This window comes from Mus musculus, chromosome 13, assembly GCF_000001635.26.
Source record: "Mus musculus strain C57BL/6J chromosome 13, GRCm38.p6 C57BL/6J".
NCBI classification, from domain to species: Eukaryota; Metazoa; Chordata; class Mammalia; order Rodentia; family Muridae; genus Mus; species Mus musculus.
Window position 1 is genome coordinate 7,463,296 of NC_000079.6, and position 21,875 is coordinate 7,485,170.

Below are 21,875 nucleotides of genomic sequence, written 5' to 3' on the forward strand. Positions count from 1 at the left end.
ATACAGTATAGAAGTTCCTTGGGTCCTTTTTCAAAAGAAGACAAGTTTCTGTTTTGTTGCTTTTTAAATTTCTATCATTACAATTTTTAGAAAATACTTCACAGGGACATAATGGTGACTTTTTGAACAAAATACTCCTTGAAAGAATAAAGTGAATTATATTCTACTAAAGACTTCTTGGTACTACAAATTTACATTGACCAATGTGCTGCAAAATGACAATCTAAACATTTAAATATAAATACATGTATTATGCAGTGTGAGAACATTTCAGAACATTGCAATATTTTATAAATTTATAATCATTAAAACATCTTATTCTTCTCAAAATGCTATACTTAAATTGCTTACAGAACATATGTATCAATATTCAGAAGTCTGTAAAATATAGATTTGAAACAGACACAAAATTTTAAGCACTTCATTTTATGTTTAGTTGTATATATAAACCTATTTGTTTATATATGTACACACACACACACACACACACACACATATATATATGTATATAATCTGTGTGTAGTTGTATACATGCCAATATATGTATGCATGTGTGTGTGTATTTGTATGTTTGTAACCATGTGCAAATGTGAGTTTGTATGTGTATATATGTGTGTTTACTTGTGTGTCTATATGTATATTAATGTATATGTGTGTGCATTTATATGTTGGTGTCTATGGGCGTGTTTAAGCATGTGTGTATGTGTGTGCTTTGCAGAAGTTTTTTGACTCTGTAGTATTTTTGCAGCTTTCAAAAATTATGGGTAAAAATTATGAGATGTTCCTTCAGTCTAAAGATCTTTCCTATTAATTGGTAACCCATGAGGCGTCATCAATAAGATGAACTAAGCATTATGCAGGCAATAAGTGTGAGAGTGGAATGAACTATAAGTCTATAAATCTCTAGAAATGATTTGTGGAAGATTGAACAGACTTAGGAAAATAACATGTTTTAATGAAAATGTAGCAGGAGATTGCTTAACACCACTGTGTCACTAAAGGAGAGAGTCTGTCTGTTTTAATTAGGTTTACATGAGTGAAGATCTGTTGACTTACATTTGTTTACGTACTCTTCAAGTATCAAAAGGAATGGCCAACAGTAGAGATTCTGTCTACAAAGAAAATCTCAGTACCACCAAAGCACACAAGCAAAAACAGCAAATGAATTGTGGGTTTCCATGGAAATCAGCCTCATATACTTTATGTGAATGTTTGGTCACAGTGAATGGGACTGTTTGGAAGGATTACAAGGATTAAGACAGTGGCCTTGTTGGAGTAAATGTAGCCTTGTTAGAGGAAGTATTTCCAAAGCTTATGCTAGGGCCAGTCTCTTTCTTAGCCTGCAAATCCGGTTGTAGTTCTCAGATACTTTTCCAGCAACATGCCTTCTTGCTGCTATGGTCCATGACAGGATATAATGGACTAAGTCTCTGAAACTGTAAGCAAGCCCCTAGTGAAATGTTCTTTTTTATAAGAGTTGACATGGCCATGGTGACTCCTCACAGCTATAGAATACTGACAAAGACATATATGAACTCTGAGAATAAACAGAGATGAAAGACAAAATTAGAAACATAAAATATTTCAAAGGTCGATCATGATTGCAAAAGTAGATTTTTAGAAGATGCTTGAGCATTTGACTGTCACTAATTGTCATCATATTGATGAGTCCCGAGTATCTGTAGCTATCACACAGTGCAAAAAGAAACGTCTTTCACTGAAGCTGTCATCAGGAATACAGGCATGGCTATTTAGAAGTTAGTTTGATGGGCTCATCACCACTATTTAGCAAAATAACAGCAGAAGCTTCCATAAGAGGAAATATGACTTTCACTGCTAAAATCAACTTTTTGTAAAATGTATTTACTTTTATTTTATGTGTGTCAGTGTTCTGCTTGCATGTATGTCCACCACATGTGTGACTATAATAAGTTAGTGTAGCAAATGACAATTCTTCCTGCAGAGTAGACATCTATATCCCCTGACTCTGCCAACTCCCTCCACCAGAAGGAAACACTCCAGAAGAAGGGACAGAGAGTAGGAACTGTGGAGAAAGGAGAGAGAAAAATCTAAGAGTTGGAGAAAGGTGAGACATGATGTGGAACATGGACTAATAGGAAACAATATCATTTTGCACTCTTCCTGAAAAATAAATTCATACAATATATTCTGATCACATTTTGCTCCTTACACAAATCTTCCTAGATATTCCCAATTTCCCCACCCACCCATCATCATGGTCTTTCTTTCTCTCACTCTCTTTAAAAAACAAAGCAGCAAACAAACTAAACACACACAAATCAAATACAAACTATTTAAAACAAACCAACCCACCCCCATAAAAAAACAAAAAATCAACAAATAAAAATCCAAAAGACACACACACTCACACACACACACACACACACACACACACACACACACACACACAAAGAAACCCCATTAATAAAAGAGAACTTTTGAACTCAAGGCAACTAAGGATGTCTGTACAAGGCTGGCCTACCAACCCACAAGCATTCTGTCATCGAGTAAGGAAGGTTTCCATGCTCCAACACTTACAGGACTTACAGGGACTTAATAGAAGCTAGGGGAGGGACAGACAATGCTAAGGTGCCATTGTTCCTGTTACCATCTCTCCCATGCTCCTGTAAGCAGTCCTAATGTGACTCACAATGTAAAAGAAATAGACATTAAAGCTCTTTGGAACTAGTTGGGGAAATAACAGGGGCCAGTAGGAGTCAAAGGGGTTAAAAGAGAGTAATCACAGGAGTGAATATGATCAAGTATATTATCTATATGAATGAAAATGTCACAATGAAACTCATCATTTCTAATTGGTATGTAATAAAATGATTTTAAATGAAAGGTTAAAAGGGTTTACTATCTAGGAACACACTGAGAAAATGTCTATATTTTTTAAGTTTCCACAAAAATAATTTAATTACAAACATAATAAACTACATCTTGTTAAATTCAACAACTCAAAGAATATTTGGTGACTTAGTTATTAATCACATTTTTTTTCAGAATAATAAGGAAGTCGAATGAACTTATTTTTAAATATTCAATTTTAACAAGAGGCAATACACATATTAAATATGAATTCATCCATATATACATACGTACTATTTATACATAACAATATCATATGAATATTTGATCTCTTGACTGAACATAAAAATACAACACACATGAGTGAACTAATTAATACATACATTAGTATTTTTTGTTAGCCACTTGGAAGTGATAATTTTAGTACTAACCTACCTTTGTGTATATGCATGCATGTATGCATATATGTATGTTTCTGTGTGAGAGAGCATGGGTGCATCAGTGTTGAGAGTAAGTACACATTTGTATAAATGCTCCTGTCCATGTGTAAACCTGCATTTATGTGTATACATATGAACCTTGTCAATGCCTGTACTTAGGGGTTTTGTGCATATATGTGCATATGCATGTGCATCTTGTTTTTTCCTTAGGTTAATGTAGATTCCAGCATAATTGTAACGTATGCGTTTCTACAGCCTGAAATCTTTTCTTTCTGTAGCTCCAAACCTGAGAATCTTGGAGGTTATACTTGTACCATAACTCATATGACTATGAATCTGCTGAATGAACACGAATCTAATACTCACACATCTCCCTGAATAGATATCAGTGTTTGTATCCTCACCGTGTCTGCACCTTTTGAAGCATCAGACAAAAAAATCAGGAGCTCAACACAGATCATCAATATTTAGTATTTGAAAAATCATAATATGCAATTATCCCCAATTACTTTTTAAAACAGAAATTCTCGTGTAGGTTTGAAGTAACTATTGGGCTGTGTTGGTGGTGGTGTGATTGGGGTTCATGGAGTTTATCTGGCCCTAACTATGGATGACATTAAGGGCTGCCAGAGCCTATACATCTGTGGATATGGGAAGCCAAGCAAGAGAAGAAGAGAGAATGCATGTGGATGCACAAAGTAGAATCAGACAGAGATGAGGAAATGCAATCCATGCTGCTGTATCCATACCCCGAACAGAGCAGACCCAGAACAGGCAGTGAAATAAAACAAGTGGGATATAACAAATACAAAAATTTGCCCTCAGAAGGAATAAGCAAACTGAATGCTGAGAACTAGGAAAGATGCTACATAAATGATAGATTTTTCTATTTAACTCTCCTCTAATATGGAAAATTTCTGTACCACTAAGTTCATGTCACACACAAGAAAATTGAAAAAATATATTTACTGAATCACATAAGAAGCCAAGATGTAGTAGATTCAGCACTTAAAATTTCACCTTACTGACAAAGAATTATTTTCTCTTTTTATGATGTTTTCTTAACAAATACATAAATTACTCTAAAAGAGAACACAATTTTTGACCTGAGAGAAAGGATTCTGAGTCTTAGGAAAATAAAAGTAAGTATAATACAATAAGAAAATAGCAGTTTCTATTTAAGTAGTACTATTATTGTGATAATGTAGAATTATCTGAGAAATGATCCCCAAACTCTGAATCCAGAAAGGATATGTCAGAAAATCAGGAGTTTCAGAGGCATGACTAAACTTTGCTGTCAGCTTTTTAAAGCATTATTATAAAATCTCTGACGTTTTCTTTCCTTTTTCTGTGAAGCAGGGATGATGCTGCACTCTTCATGTTTTATTGTCTTAACAATAAATGAGATGAGATGGGGAAAGTGTATGGCGTAGCTCTAGAGCATAGAGAGGATCTATCATCAGCCTTCTCTGTAACATTATGGAGACTATTGATAGAAAGGGATGAGAAAGGGGACTGAACCGCAAGAGATTCAAATTTTGAAGTCAAGGCTTTCTCCTGGCAGCAACTAAAGCTCCCATTCCAGGCCCACAGGACTGAGATACAAAGTTCCGACCCTCATATTTAAACGTTGACATAATAATTACCTTAGGGGATGGCATCATGATGTAAGACCATTTAGAAGATGGCTAGATAATTGGAAATAATTGGCTGCAGAAAAGAGTCACAATGAGCCTTGGGAAATGGCTTACTGATTAAAAGCACTTGAAATGTAAATGTAAGAACCTGAGTTTGAATCTCTAGAACACAAGTAAAAACTGGATCTATAGCAAAAGTGTGTGCAATCCTAGTGCTTCTAGAAAAGAAATATTCACTTACCTATTAAGAGAATTTACATTATTTTTAAAGGCATATGAGCATTGTCCAGAGACATAAAACTAGTCATCATAATTTTAAGATGTGTGAAGTTATCTTTTTCTCTTTATAGCCACAATTAATTGTAATTACCACACCTCATCAAAGATGCTTGTCTTTACAGTAAGTAGAGACCATCACAGAACACTACAACTGGACACAATGCTGAGATGAAAAAAATGTGGCAAGCTCAAGCTCAAGGGATTCATTTACATCATAGTTCCTACATATATAGTTCAAGAAGCAACTCAGAAGAGGTAGAGGAAGAATTGTAAGAGCCAGAATACCAGGAAGTATGCTGTGAAGCAGTCTGATGGCTCCAGAAATAACAGAGCAATAGCAATATTGACTGACTTGTTAAGGTAAAAGACAGAAATTTAGCTAGGTCCTACTCCCAGACAAAAACTATAGGTAGTGATTTGCTGTTAGGAAAGGAAGAGGAGGAGGATGGAAAGGAGGAGAGGGGAGGAGGAGGAGGTAGAAGGAGATGGATAGGAGGGTAGAAGGAGGAGAAGGATAGGAGGAGGAGGAAGAGGAGGAGGAGGAGGAAGAAGAGGAGGAGGAGGAGGAAGAGGAGGAGTAGGAAGAGGAGGAGGAGGAAGAGGAGGAGGAGGAGGAAGAGGAGGAGGAAGAGGAGGAGGAGGAAGAGGAGGAGGAGGAGGAGGAGGAGGAGGAATGGGCCTCTCCAGAGCTAAGAGAGTCCTGAGGAGTGGGGGGAAGAAGGATTGGAGGAACCAGAAGGATCAAGGACACAAGAACATGACCCACAGAAGCAACTAACCAGAACTCAAGTGGGCGGGCTCACAGAGATCAGTGAGCTTGTATGGGGCTGACCTAGGCCATCTGCATATTTTCTGGTTATGTAACTCAGTGTTCTTGTGGGATTCCTTAGAGTGGAAGCAGAGGCTGTCTCTGACTCTTCTCCTTGCTTTTGGGACCCTTTTCCTCCTCTGAGTTGCCTTGTTCAGTCTTGAACTGAGAATATGTGCCTGGTCAGTACATTTGATTGATGTCACTGAAAGGCCTGCTCTTCTCTGAAGTAAGGTGAAGGGCAGGGTTGTTTCCCAGGGAAAGGGCAGAGGGAGAGTAGGGCTAGGGGAAAGAAAGGAAACTGCACTCCGGACATAATATATGCGAGAAGTATAAATCAAAAGACAAAAATCATTATTCTCCCCTAGGGATGTGTGTGTGTGTGTGTGTGTGTGTGTGTGTGTGTGTGTGCATACATACATATATGCATAGACATATGCAGGAATATGTATATCAGTAGTATTGTGTAGCCACACACCTATATACATATATATACACACACATATATATGTATATGTATGTGTATATATATATATATATATATATGTATATATATATATATATATATATATACACAGATATCAACGTATGTATGTAAACAATGTAACTGAAGAAAAAGAAGCTGTCAACTTGAGAGGGGGTGATATGGGGAAGGTTCAAGAGAAGATGGCTAGGAGGAGCTAGGATAAGGACAAAGAGGGGGAAAGTGATGTAATTCTATTTCAGATGGGAAAACATTTTTAAAAAATCTTTAAAAAATATATATCCTTAGCTTTAAAATATTTTCATGGCACAACACAAAATCTCACCATTTCTGAGAAGTATTCCCTAAGTTAGGCAAAGCCTGTTTTGATGTATGAGCTTAAATATTATTTCCCTTAATGTAAACAGACCCTGCCCAGCATGGCCAAGCATTTCTTCAAATTGGTCAAAGAGCCTAAGAAATTGCCGCTCTGCAGACTTTCTTGGAAGTGCATACTGATTTTAGAGGATGCCAACAAGCTGATATCTCTGGGATGCACAAGAATATGCTGTATACATTTGTAATCTGTTTCACATCTTTTAGATTACGAGGCTACAAATTAGTGAAGTATTACTAGTGCAGTCACTAATGAATCAAAGCCCAGAAAAGTCAGATCTAAAGTTTCCTAATCCAAAATCTGAGTTTTCTTACTAAGAAAAAATAGCTAATCGGGTATTATGCTGCATTTTTACAGCCCAAAACTCTAAGGACTGTGGGAGGAGCATTGAAAGTTTAAAGTGAGATGTGGTGAATTTTGTCTCATGAAAAAGAAAAGAATAAAAGAGAGAAAATGTGATTAATTACTTCCTTTGTGTTTGAATTTAAATATTTCATGCAATTAAAACTGTATCTTTATCACTCATTACCAAAAATATCAAGTCTCAAAGTATTTCCTGACAATTTGTAATTATTTGGTTATTTGAATCTTTCTGGTCAAATGAATGGTCATCTGGGAAGATACCTACCAGTCAACAATAAAACTAATAAAACTAACACAATAAAAAAACACCAGACCTTCTGAAAATATTCACAACTGTAATATCAATATATTCAATGAAGTGCCTTAAAACCTTTTATGTTTAGACGTACTCCATAAGTCACTGCTTTCTTATACATTTTTGTATTAAATAAGTCATTCATTTTTATGTACGGATATCAATAAATTCAGTAAAGATAGGAAAACATGATGAACCTAGCATCAGTTACTGTACTGTGGGGAGATTATAATTCAGGAAAAAAAATGATGAGGACTAAGCCAGACTGGCAGATACTAATGGCGGGCTCTTGAGTAATCAGCCACTGTTGTGATAGCCAAAGGAAGTCACCAAGCATCCTTGAAATCACGGGAGAGACTGATGATGATACTCATATCTGAAAAGAACAGACAAGCTTTATCTTCATAATCATTAAATAGTCAGCTTTGAATGTCAGTAGTTGGAAAGGAATGGAGCAGACTGTCACGTAATCAATTTGCAATCACCTGAAAGAAGGCAAGACTGTGGTGTGCAATTGGCTCCTTCCCTCAGCAAGGCGCCCACTGAGCCAAGCCAGTTTAATTTCCTTCCCTAATGGAGTGACAGGATACTTAGACAGGGAGAAACAACAGGTGCAATTCATTTGTACTTGAGAAAGATCATTCACTCTGAGTCTCAGAAAAGCCTTATCAAGGGGAATGAAGGTTATATTTGGTTGGAAGCAAGGTCATTGTGAAGGGGATGGCAGAGATAGCACAGAGCAAATGGCTTGGGAAGTGTGAAGAACACATGGGTTACAGAAGATGCCATTCACAATTCATGGACTACAGTTCTGACATGTCCTGCTACACGAGACTTTAAAGGGGTCTGATTTTAAATTGAAGCTATGATACAACAAGCCTGTCTCTTAAGAGCAAGAAGTGCTCACTCCCCGCTCCCCTGTCTCTAGAGTGTAAACTTTCTCTTCCTGGTCATTGTCCTAATTATCCAACAAACAGACTTGCAACATTGAGCAGGACATTAGAGTTATAAAAATAAACAGAGACTGCCCTGTACTTAGATACTGATTATGGGAATAATAATGCTAATAAATGAATTTCATGAATTCAAATTGTATCATGAGTTTGAAGAATAGTTATGTGCTAATATTATCAAAGAACATAACTTACAATGTGTGAAAACAAAATAACTTAATACATATTAGTAAATAGAAAAATAATAAAAGTATTTAATATGTAATATATATTGATCAAAGTCCATAAAAGCATTTGAACACTTTTTATTTCATCTTAAAGGCTTTTGGGCTATCTATCTCAATAGACTTTAAATTAGAATTTTTAAATCTTTGTTGAATTTTTTGTTTTTCATTCGTGTGTGTGTGTGTGTGTGTGTGTGTGTGTGTGTGTATGTTTGTGTGTTGTGTACGGTGGTAGTTAACATGGGTGTGGAACCTGAACTTAGGTCTATGTCTTCTGACAGAAAATTATGTACTCTTAACAACTGTGTCATCCTAACAACCCTAGGAATATTTGTATTGAACATTTCAGGGATACTGTTAAATACTGATATGAGAGGATTTTCTCCAGATCTTCAGAAAGTTTAAGCTTGCAATCAGAAGGTTTTTAGATGTGTTTGAGAAATTTCTAAGCCAGTCATTTCAATTTATGGATTAGGTTTTTATTTCATATCATTAGTTTTTTTCTGCTCATTTGTCTCAATAGACTTTAAATTAGAAGTTTAAAGGCTTTGTTGGTTTTTTTTATTCATGTGGTTGTTTGGGGGCTACTCCCTAGAGTGCCGTGCTTGAACATAATGCTGGAGACTTTAATGAATGATGGCTCAGCAGGCAAAGGCATTTGCTACTAAGTCTGATGACCTGAGTTTGATTCTGGAGCCCACATGTTTGAAGGAGAGGACCTAGACTCACCTGAATGTTGTCTGCCAACCTCTACTTACATGGTATATCATACACACACACACACACACACACACACACACACACACAATGTAAATACATTTAATTTTAAAAATTGAAAAGAATTTAATGGAAGCAATAAATAAAATACTCTCAGGCTATAGAATATTCACCAAAGATGAGATGAAAAACTAATTCATCAAAAGTAATTAAAGAAATGCAAATGAAATAAACCCATGGTAAATGTTTGTACTCACTAAATTAGTATTTTAAATTGTAACATACATATATGACAAGGTTAAGAGGACTCATAAAACTTGATTGCAATCTAAATTTGTACCATCCTTTTATAAAGATATATGATATGAGAACTATAGAGATATAGTTTTCTGAATACGTTAATCTCTCCTTTGGGGACATCTCTCCAGGAAAGGGCAGAAGTGAAAGTGTGCTATTGACTTCTTTAAAGACCAGTAACACCAGGAGAGATCTAAAGCATGCCTTGGAAAGCAAGGAGCAGCCAATGGTATCAATTTAATGAAATGTTGTACATGTAAAACCTGACCATTGTAAACACTGAAACTGAAAAGGAGTGAAAGTTCAGTCATAGCTGTGCACTGAAATAAACCTGAAAAGTAACACTGCTTGAACAACGTGATCATCTCCAGTGTGCTGCAGACAGATGTTTTCCTTAAGGTAAACTTGATACAGGCTCCTTCGAGAACCCCTGTTAGTTAATCTCCATTGTCAGCTAAACTGTATTTGGAATCATCTAGTAGATTGAAGTACACCTCTAGGTTACATCTGTGAGGGCTTATTCTAAAGAATAAATAAGACAGAAAGGTCCAAATTCAGTGAAAGTATGCACCATCTTACAAGCTGACAATCTAGCAATGGGTTCACTACTTGCCTCAATGCTTAACATTCTCAAATTAAAGACAGACAGACAGGCAGGCAGGCAGACAGACAGACACAGACACACACACAGACACACAGACACACAGACACACACACACACACACACACACACACACACATACAACCTTTAGATTTGAATATGTCTTAAGCAGCTCAATAGCTGGGCCACATATTACCTCCACGCAGTTAATCCACTTCCGGCCTATAATCCCAAGTTATTACTTACTAAACTCTCTATTCTATCTTGGCTGTTCTGGACCTGGAAGGCTGCCCAACTGGGCCACGCCTCCTGGCTCCTTCACATGGTGCCCATGCCTCTCTGTCCTGCACTCCTTTCAGGCATGGTGTCTCTCCTCACCTCTACACTCTCCCAGCCTTGTGGATCTCCTCCTCCCGTCTCTCTCCTGGTCCCAAGCCTAGAACCGCCCCCTCCCAAAAACACACACACACACACACACACACACACACAAATCCTGCCTCTGTCTGTCCTTCCCAGCATTTTTATTTATTAATCTGAACCAACCAGGGTCAGGATCTCAGAAGCTAAATGCAGACACTCAGGTAAGCAGTTTGGGGGACCCAAATTAACATTATTACACAAGCAGCATTAGGCCAAACCCACTACAGAAAAGGGGAAAGTAGAAAGGGGGAGTACTGTGATGCATGCCCCTACTCCACTCTTTCCATCCTGTGATTGACTGGGTCCTCAGAAAGCAAGACCCAAATCAATTCTTTTCTCTTAAGTATTGCTATGTATGGAATTTGGTCCCAACCATATATCTGAGGTAAGTAAGTGAGAGGCATCCACCTTCATCTTTATCCTTAGCATGTCCAGCTCACAGATCCTGCTTAGATCATTTGCGAAGAATTTTTTATCTCTGATACCTTGTCAAGCTCTTCATTCTTTATCCTTCTTGTCTGACTGTGATGATTGATTTTGAAGGGCAAGGTTACTGATTAGAGAAGAGCCATAGCAGAATATAAAGTGTGTGTGTGTGTGTGTGTGTGTGTGTGTGTATGTGGTTTCAGAGAGCATTAACTAGAGGAGACAATTCACCTGTGAGTGTGAGCTGTGCTGTCCAGTAGCACCAGTATTGTGTCTCTTCTTTCCCACCTTTGTCCTATGTGATGTTTCGTTTTGTCTTCAACTCCAACACATCATAGATTGAACTTTTGAAACTATGATTCAGTAAATGTTTGCCCTTTTGAGTTGGTTCTTGAATATTTTGTTATAGAGACAGCAAATGTCAGTATAACGTCTTAACCCTTGGTCTGTCTTTAGGAGTTTGTCAGGATTCTTCATGGCACCGTGTCTCCTTTTGCTAAGTTGCAGTACATGTCCTACACTCTGCTCCCTTGTTCTAAATCTCTAGCTGTAACTATTAACTTAGTTATTGAAGGCAGTTCTATACTGAATTCTCTTTACCCTCTGCAGTAGTTATAAATACACTCTATACTGTTTTGAATGTTTGCCAGGCTTTCCTCCTCACTATTGCCTTTAAGAGCCTCTTTACACTTCTTGCAAAATAAGGTGGCTAAACATTTTTATTTTTATCCTCTACTCCAGACATTTAAACTTCAGGTAGCCTAATCATTTTTTTTAAATGATTTTGATGTTCAGACAGAACTCTAAGAGATGAAAGGAGGAGGAGGGCGGGTAGCTGAAGTGACCAGCACTGTGGAGTTCATACAGACAGCCTGGAGATCCAGAGTGTAAAGATCACAGCAACAATTTGTTAATTTAAGTGTGAAGCTGGATAGCTTATGTACATATCACTTGCTTAGAAAAGCCTACATATATGGGCTGGCAAATGGCTCAGCAGGTAAGAGCACTGACTACTCTTCTGAAGGTACTGAGTTCAAATCCCAGCAAACACATGGTGGCTCATAACACACCTGTGTCTGAAGACAGCTACAGTGTAATTATGTATAATAATAAATAAATCTTTTTTAGAATCTATTTTAAAAACCTACAAATAATAAAAATCATTAGAATTTTTTAGAATTATGAATTAAGAACATTGTCTTCAGACTTATTATTATTTAATTTGAAGATTTAATTGCTAAAATTGGGGGGTTATTTGTTGTTTTGTTCATTTGTTTATACATCTGCCTATAGATGGATGACACACACCCATGGTTTTCTTCAGCATGGAATCCACACAACTTGAATGAGCAGAACTTGCTTCTGCTAATTCATATTGACACACACTCTTCCTGATATGTTAATCCTCTTAAGCAGATTATAGTCGATTGAATTTAGCTTGGGGCATATTTTATTCTTGACGTGACTTTGCATGTCATTTCCAATCTGACTGAGTGTGTGACTGTTCCTAGCAGAAGAAAATGACTGCGCATAGGCTTGCCTAGTCTGCAGGCCTGCTTTCATCGGGGGCCACACATGGAAGCTGGAACATGGGCCTACATCTCAGCATTGTCACATGCTGAGTGTCGGTAATTTGTCATTTCACTGGTATGGTGAAGATCAAATAAGACAATATGTTTGTGAGAGATTTACAAACAGTTAAGGACTAAACTACATGTGTTTTTAAAATCCCCTCATTTTGTGCTTACACCCGCTGAAAAGACAAGAAACTACAATCCACTAGGAAGTAATCTCATTCGTCTTTGATTGCAAGTAGCACAGTCCTGAGGAGAGGGACAACTATGCTTTTATTCTTCGCATTGAGTCATCTATTAATTAAAGTCTTTCCACATGCACATATATGTACATTTAGATATACATTTAGATATACATATAGATATAGATATACATATAGATATACATATAGATATACATACAGATGTATATATAGATGTACATATAGATGTACATATAGATATAGACATACACATACACATACACATACACATACATATACATATATGAAGTATTCTTACATGCCATTGCACAGAGGCAGAAAATTCTGACCCAGAGACACTATAAATCCCAAGAAATTTAGGATCTAATGAATGGAATTTCCAAGGCCTCATGTCCCGTATACTCAGCAATAATGCTTGGCCAGATTATCAATTTTAAGCTGTTTTAAATTTCCTATTATTGTATATCATTTCCTTAACAGCAGAAGGTTGAAGAAAGTACCTCTTGATCCACACAAGTTCACTGCCAGGAATACATGTCAAGAAATCATTCCAAGAACTGTTCTCAGTTACCACAGGTAATAGAGGCCTGAAACAGAAAGACACTTTGTTATGGGAATAATGAAAGTTCTCTGAATGTGTTCTAATTTTAAAGTATGTGTTACTGTTTTAGACTTAATTACAAGTGGCACTCCTAGAATATGCAACTGACAGACAACATAATACTCAGTATATTAAAATGCTAGCCATACCTATATACACTCTTTGTGATATTGATGCAGTTTTTCTATAGATGTAAAGAAAGGAACTTGAAGGCATGTACTAGTCTGGCTTAGTGACAAAGGATGTCTGTGGTAAGATTGTGATGTGGTTAGCACTGGGAAGCAAAATGGAGCATCTATCAAAAACCACAATAAGGACATGATTCAGAGAGAGAGAAAGGTAATGGAAGAGCCCTAAATGGTAGGGAAGCCTGTCAGTTTGGGGACATTTTATCAGGTAATAAAATCAACTCATAAGGAGCAGGTGAGGTGAATTTGAGTTCACAGTTTCATAGGTGTTGATGCAGTGCTATTTGGCCTTGCTGTGGCTTGGCAAACCATCTTGGTGAGTAGCACAAAGTGAGGAAACTGCTCATCTCACTACAACCAGAGGTGCAGGGCTACAGGAAGAGGAGGATGTGAGGGCGGAGAAGCAACAGCAGATAAACAGGCCAAGGCAGTTGAGACTATTGTTGCCTTCTGTTTGTCCAGGGGCTGGTGATGGCCAATTAATCAGCAGCATGAACTGTCTCTTTCTTGGATTTTCTGTTGAATTTAATGTCAAATGTGGAAGAGTATAGTTTGTCCCTGCATTTCACAGACAAATGTCTAACTAGGCAATGAAGCACATGGTTCCCTCTACCTTGCCTAATATATCATTTCAGCAGCACAACTGCCTCTAGAGTTAATTCTAATTTCAAAAGAATTCAAAGGTCAAATATTCAAAGCAGGCTTAGCCCACACAATAAAAGGAGGAAGTCAACACTGTAGGCAGATGAGAGACTGGTAACTTGCAAAGAAAGGCTCCCTTGGTGGGGTTGAGGGAATACTAAACACCCATCAACCATTGGGCTCAGTCAATGGACGTAAGACAATACACAAAGATAAATAATTTCTGCTGAGAAAACATGACTGGCTTGAACACTCTGTAGATTGTACTTTTTTTTTTTAAACCATTTCTTAGTTTTATTTTTTGATATTTACTTATGCACTTATTTATTTTTAAATCTTTCTTATTAATTAATTTATGTTTTTATACTCCATACTTTATCCTCCCCCTATCCACCCTCTGACTGTTCCATATCCCATTCCTCCTCCCCACCCACCTGTCTCCATGTTTGTCCCCCAAACCCAACCCCACATAATCTCTCTAAATTCCATGGGGCCTCCACTATCGTGAGGGTTAGGTGTATCTCTGAATGAACACAGACCCAGAGTCTTCTACTGTTGTGTGTGTTGGGGGCCTCATATCAGCTGGTATATGGTGCCTGGTTGGTGGCCCAATGTTTGAGAGATCTTAGGGGTTCAGATTGACTGAGACTGCTGGTCCTTCTACAGGATCTCCCTCCTCCTTAGCTTCTTTCAGCTTTTCCCTCATTCAACCATTGGGGTCAGCTGCTTCTGTACATTGGTTGGGTGCAAATATATATATGATTTTTTCAGAGGCTTGTTGGGTCTTTCGGAGGACAGTCATGATAGGTACCTTTTTGTGAGCACCCCATAGCCTCAGGCCTTGGGACCTCCCCTTGAGTTGGACCCCACTTTGGGCCTGTTGCTGGACCTTCTTTTCCTCAGGCTTCTCTCCATTTCCATCCCTGTAATTCTTTCAGACAGGAACAATTGTGAGTCAGAGTTGTGACTGTAGGATGGCAACTCCATCCCTCACTTGATGACTTCAAGTCTCTAAAGAAAGAAATTAAAGAAGATCTCAGAAGATGGAAAGATCTCCCATGCTCATGGATTGGCAGGATCAACATTGTAAAAATGGCTATCTTGCCAAAAGCAATCTACAGATTCAATGCAATCCCCATCAAAATTCCAACTCAATTCTTCAACGAATTAGAACCCTTTCAGATGAATCAGCAGATTCATCTGGAATAACAAAAAACCGAGGATAGCAAAAACTCTTCTCAAGGATAAAAGAACCTCTGGTGGAATCACCATGCCGGACTTAAAACTGTACTACAGAGCAATTGTGATCAAAACTGCATGGTACTGGTATAGTGACAGACAAGTAGACCAATGCAACAGCATTGAAGACCCTTAGATGAATCCATACACCTATGGTCACTTGATCTTTGACAAGGGAGCTAAAACCATCCAGTGGAAAAAAGACTGCATTTTCAACAAATGGTGCTGGCACAACTGGTGGTTATCATGTAGAAGAATGCAAATTGATCCATTTCTATCTCCTTGTACTAAGGTCAAATCTAAGTGGATTAAGGAACTCCACATAAAACCAGAGACACTGAAACTTATAGAGGAGAAAGTAGGGAAAAGCCTCGAAGATATGGGTACAGGGGAAAAATTCCTGAATAGAACAGCAATGGCTTGTGCTGTAAGATCAAGAATCAATAAATGGGACCTCATAAAATTGCAAAGCTTCTGCAAAGCAAAAGACACCGTCAATAAGACAGAAAGGCCACCAACAGATTGGGAAAGGATCTTTACCTATCCCAAATCGGATAGGGGACTAATATCCAATATATATAAAGAACTCAAGAAGGTAGACTCCAGAAAATCAAATAACCCCATTAAAAAATGGGGCTCAGAGCTGAACAAAGAATTCTCACCTGAGGAATACCGAATGGCAGAGAAGCACCTGAAAAAATGTTCAACATCCTTAATCATCAGGGAAATGCAAATCAAAACAACCCTGAGATTCCACTTCACTCCAGTCAGAATGGCTAAGATCAAAAACTCAGGTGACAGCAGATGCTGGCAAGGATGCGGAGAAAGGGGAACACTCCTCCATTGTTGGTAGGATTGCAAGCTGGTACAACCACTCTGGAAATCAGTCTGGCGGTTCCTCAGAAAATTGGACATAATACTACCAGAGGATCTAGCAATACTTCTCCTGGGCATATATCCAGAAGATGTCCCAACCGGTAAGAAGAACACATGCTCCACTATGTTCATATCAGCCTTGTTTATAATAGCCAGAAGCTGGAAAGAACCCAGATGCCCCTCAACAGAGGAATGGATACAGAAAATGTGGTACATTTACACAATGGAATACTACTCAGCTATTAAAAAATGAATTTATGAAATTCCTAGGCAAATGGATGGACCTGGAGGGTATCATCCTGAGTGAAGTAACCCAATCACAAAGGAACTCGCACAATATGTACTCACTGATAAGTTGATATTAGCCCAGAAACTTAGGATACCCAAGATATAAGATACAACTTGCCAAATGCATGAAATTCAAGAAGAACGAAGACCAAAGTGTGGACACTTTACCCTTTCTTAGAAATGGGAACAAAACACCCATGGAAGGAGTTACAGAAACAAAATTTGGAGCTGTGACGAAAGGATGGACCATCTAGTGATTGCCATATGCAGGGATCCAACCCATAATCAGCTTCCAAATGCTGACACCATTGCATACTTCAGCAAGATTTTGCTGAAAGGACCCAGATATAGCTGACTCTTGTGAGACTATGCCGGGGCCTAGCAAACACAGAAGTGGATGCTCACAGTCAGCTGTTGGATGGATCACAGGGCCCCCAATGGAGGAGCTAGAGAAAGTACTCAAGGAGCTAAAGGGGTCTGCAACAATATGAACTAATCAGTACCCGGGAGCTCTTGTCTTTAACTGCAAATGTATCAAAAGATGGCCTAGTCGGCCATCACTGCAAAGAGAGGCCCATTGGACTTGCAAACTTTATATGCTCCAGTACAGGGGAACGCCAGGGCCAAAAAGGGGGAGTGGGTGGGTAGGGGATTGGGGGGGTGGGTATGGGGGACCTTTGGGATAGCATTGAAAATGTAAACGAGGAAAATACCTAATTAAAAAAAAGGAATGGGTACTTGTATCTCCAACATCAAGATACTGAAATAATCTGGAATATTCCAAGATGCTTTTAGATGCTTATCTGCTAACCTTTAACATTCAGTATTTCCACTGGGAAACATTTTTCTCGGAACAGCATCAGGCACACTAACACAGTATTCCTTCTGGTTAATCAGCTTAACCAGAACACTTAATTCTCACAGAATATTCACGAACATTTCTAATAGGATCATCATACAAATCACTGTGGTGACCCATAGTTACCTCTTTTTAGAAAATGTAATTTTCTGTGGGTCACTGTATATGCTGGTTTAATGAGGGTTCAAATATTTAGGAGAATAAGTTTTTAAATATATTTGACAGAAAAATCTTAAGAGAGCTTTTCTCTCTTGTGAACTCTAAAAATTCACCTCTTCCAGTCTATGATGATATTTTGTTTCTTTCAGGAGTGTGTTATGTCAAAAGATCATTGAAAACCTTCAGTAAAACTTTGTTGTTTTAATTAAACCATGATTTACAAAAAGTCCAAAAGTGCAGTCATTTTTTAAATTTGATACTACATCTTTAAAAGTTATACCCAATATTACACATTTAATTTTTGAGCAAGCTAAGAATGAATGTGAATTTTACACAGAATAAATGTGCCAGGCTAGGTTAATGGCTCTATTTAATACCTAGACTTCTTTTTCCCCTTTTATTGGAAATAGATTTCTTTCCCAAATAATATAACCCAAGTATAGTTTCAACTGACTCTACTCATACCTGTCCATCCACTTCCATATAGATCCATACCCATTCTATCCCTCATTAAAAAACAAATATACTACTAAGGGATAATAATAAAATATAGTAAAATAAAACCAAAATGAACACATTGGAACTGAACAAAACAAGCAAACAGAAGGGGGAATGCTCAAGAATAGGCACAAGAAATAGACTCACTCATCTGGGAACTCAGAAATCCCACAAAAACATCAAACTAGAAGCTATAACATAGGTGCAGAGGATCTGGTGTAAGTCCATTTAGGCCCTGTATATGCTGCCTCAGTCCCTAAGAATTCACATGAAGGTTGTTGTGTCCTCTATTCCCTTCATTCAGGGCCAGTGTCCCAAGGCCTCCCACTCTCTGCATAATGTGTGGCAGTGAATCTCTGTATTGGTTCCCTTCTTCTGCAGGAGGAAGCTTCTCACTTGCTGGCTGAGCAAGGCACTGATATGAGTATAACAGAATGTCATTAAGATTCATTTTATTGCTACATTTTATTATCCAACAGTGCTATTGAGTTTTACCCTAAGTCCTTGGGCTACCTAGTTGCAGATTCTTGGTCACTCAAGCAGTAACAAGTATGGGTTCCATCTCATGGAATAGGTGCTAAGTTAAATCAGATATTGGTTGGCTACTTCCACTAACACTGTGCCACCATTGCCCTAGTATATCCTGCAAGCAGAAGAGCAGTGTGTATCAATGGATTTGTGGGTGGGCTGATGTTTACATTTCTCTTTCAGTGTGGCTAGTCCTCACGATCTCTTGTCTTTAAAATGGATAAGCTGTATTGTTTTAGAAGAGTTGCTTCATCTTTTTGTACCACACTGGTAAAACGTGATAATTTTTATTTTTCTATTTTTTTATTTTTTGGTGTTTCGAGACAGGGTTTCTCTGTGTTGCCCTGGATGTCCTGGAGCTCACTTTGTAGAACAGGCTGGCCTCGAACTCAGAAATCCGCCTGCCTCTGCCTCCCGAGTGCTGGGATCAAAGGTGTGCGCCACCATGCCTGGCTGTGATAATTATTTTTATTTTAAATTACGTCATAGTGTGTTATTACTTATTAGTTTTATTTATTTATTTATTTATTTATTTATTTATTTATTTATTTATTTATTTGAGTGCTCTATTTGTATGTTTGCCTACATGACATAAGAGAGCATCATGAGTCACCATGTGCTTTCTGGGAATTGAACTCAGGACCTTTGAAAGAGTAGTAAATGTTCTTAACCACTGAGCTATCTCTCTAGCTAGTTGTAACTTCAAATGTTCATATGTTTTTAGATTATAAACATATAACATATTTATAAAAGTCAGAATATCTTGGTTTTGGTATCTACTTGACAACAGAGAATTAACTACTTTGATAAGGAAGGGCATCCCAGGATAGTAGGTAACTAAAAGGAAGAGGTATAAAAGGAACAAGAGAATAAGAACCGAGGACCAGAATGTGTGGCCAATATTGTTTTTCAGAGAATTCTACTGAATGGGAGTATAAAATATGGAGAGAAACTTTGGGGTATTAAAGTTAAATATAATTTTATAAAGGGAGAGGATGTATTTTCCTGTGATATAGCACACATATTTTTAGGTATGCTATGTATAGTGAGTGTGTTTCTGGGATTGTGTGTGTGTGTTTAAATATCTTACTATCAAAAAACATAAAAAGAATTATTTGTGATTACACAAGCTCATTCATTTTGGATGGTCCTTACTCAACAAAAGTTGGAGATTTTCTTCAAGATATAAAGAAAATGAAAATCTGTAAACAAAATTGTCTTTCTTAAGATATGAAGGAGTAATACAGAACATTGGATATGAAGGAGATATAACAGAACTATGTACATGGCATAACAATTAAAATTGATATTTGATACAAGAAAAGATATATGATATGAATTTTTACTCACTAACCCTGCCTCAGTGGGAAGGGGCATGTTGGGTTGAAATTTTGTTGTTGATATAAAGAGGCCTATTTTGAAGTAAAGAGCAGCTTTATTAGGTCTTAGAATCCAACCATCTCTTTATAGCCCCGGAGGGTGAGCTTCCTGTGCTATTAGCCCACCAATCAGCACATAGTCTGAAATTCTTACTATGAAAAACAGCCATTTACCAGGGAGTGAAATAAGATTGCAGGCAATAACATCTTCTAAGCAAAAATGTCAGTATAAGCAACAAAATTTGTGGCCCTTACAGTTTTGGGGAGGAACTAAATCATCGGCTTGTGCAGAGACTGGCAATTTGACACAGGGCAATCTTTTTTATGCTTTTAACTCACTTCATGTGATGATTCTGACATCCTACTTACAGTGAGTACAGTCAAAAAAGCTAATGACACTGAAATGGGACCTGTGAAGTGACAGACAGTCACAAGAGGGATGCTTATCCTTAACACCAATCAAGGATGGTAAGAATTTGTCCACACTGGACACAGGAAACCTTAGATGTGAATGTCAGAGGGCTGATAAGCTCTTTCAAATTGAAACATCAAGGGCAAAATTTGCGTAAAAAGTCATGGCTTCTGAGTTCCTGGTTCAGCCAATTTTGAGCTCTCATTTATAATTATTATTTACTCAGAGCTCAAAGTGCTGGTGTGAGGACAGCTGCCCTAGTCATGAAACTGATTAAAGGGAAGAACATTTCTGTATCTGATATTTTACAAGAGAAATCAAATTGAGAGGATATTCCTGTGAAAATTTAATACTTTATCCAAGATAGATGGGAATGAAAAGAGCCCCACCTAAGGATGCCAAAAGTATATGAAAATGGACAATAAGACAAAAGTGCTGTCACAAATGGGACTTTCCAGAACATTCTACCCATAACTAGCTTCTTGAAGTCAATGACTTTTCTTATCTGTCACAGTATTTTATCACTTAAAACGAAAGCCAGTATTTCAAAGAAATATAGTCCCCAATTATCATTATATTTTTAAGCATCTAACATAAAAGTATTTTGGAAGACATTGTTTTGTTTTCTTTGCATTTAAAGACAGATCTTATAAACTATCCTCCATCTATCTATGTGGCTAAAGACAATCTTAAATTTATATCCCACTGTCTCTGTATCCAGGGTACTAGAATTATAGACCTATACTACAAATTATCTATCTATCTATCTATCTATCTATCTATCTATCTATCTATCTATTCATCATTTTTATCTATATATTTTCATCATATAAAACGTGAAATTACAATGTTTTTGAAGGTCTCATGTAGTTAGCTCAAAGCTAAGGACTATACTAAGTCTTCATCCTCATAATTCATGTGTGTGTGTGTGTGTGTGTGCGTGAAAATAATTATAGAAGATATCATGAATTTTAAACAATTTGGAGTAGTACATGGTAGAAGTTGGAGGTAGGAGAGGGAGGACTGGGAATCATGTGAATACAGTAGTGTGCTCATATATTGAATTCTCTAAAAAGTAAAAAGAAAAAAAGGTTTACTCAGAGCCAGACACTAAATGGCAGCAACTCTGAGAAGCCTGAGTAACCTATGGAAGGTTGTAGAGATGAATCAGTGGTGAAGGAGAATATGCAGAGCCCATAGTATCCCTGGAACAATAACAATAATAACAAATGCAGGACCTATGAGAAGATGCTTATAAAAAGTGTACAAACAAAATT

General features: G+C 37.5%; 1 long non-coding RNA gene across 1 annotated transcript in view; it reads left to right on the forward strand.

The window, feature by feature from the left end:
* Gm36074 overlaps positions 1 to 13,466 on the forward strand; it is a 30,094-nt gene extending 16,628 nt beyond the window's left edge. The window contains exon 4 of the long non-coding RNA XR_382036.2: positions 13,410 to 13,466. This is a non-coding gene — a long non-coding RNA (predicted gene, 36074). The remainder of the gene's footprint in view (positions 1 to 13,409) is intronic.
* Positions 13,467 to 21,875: the final 8,409 nt, after the last annotated feature.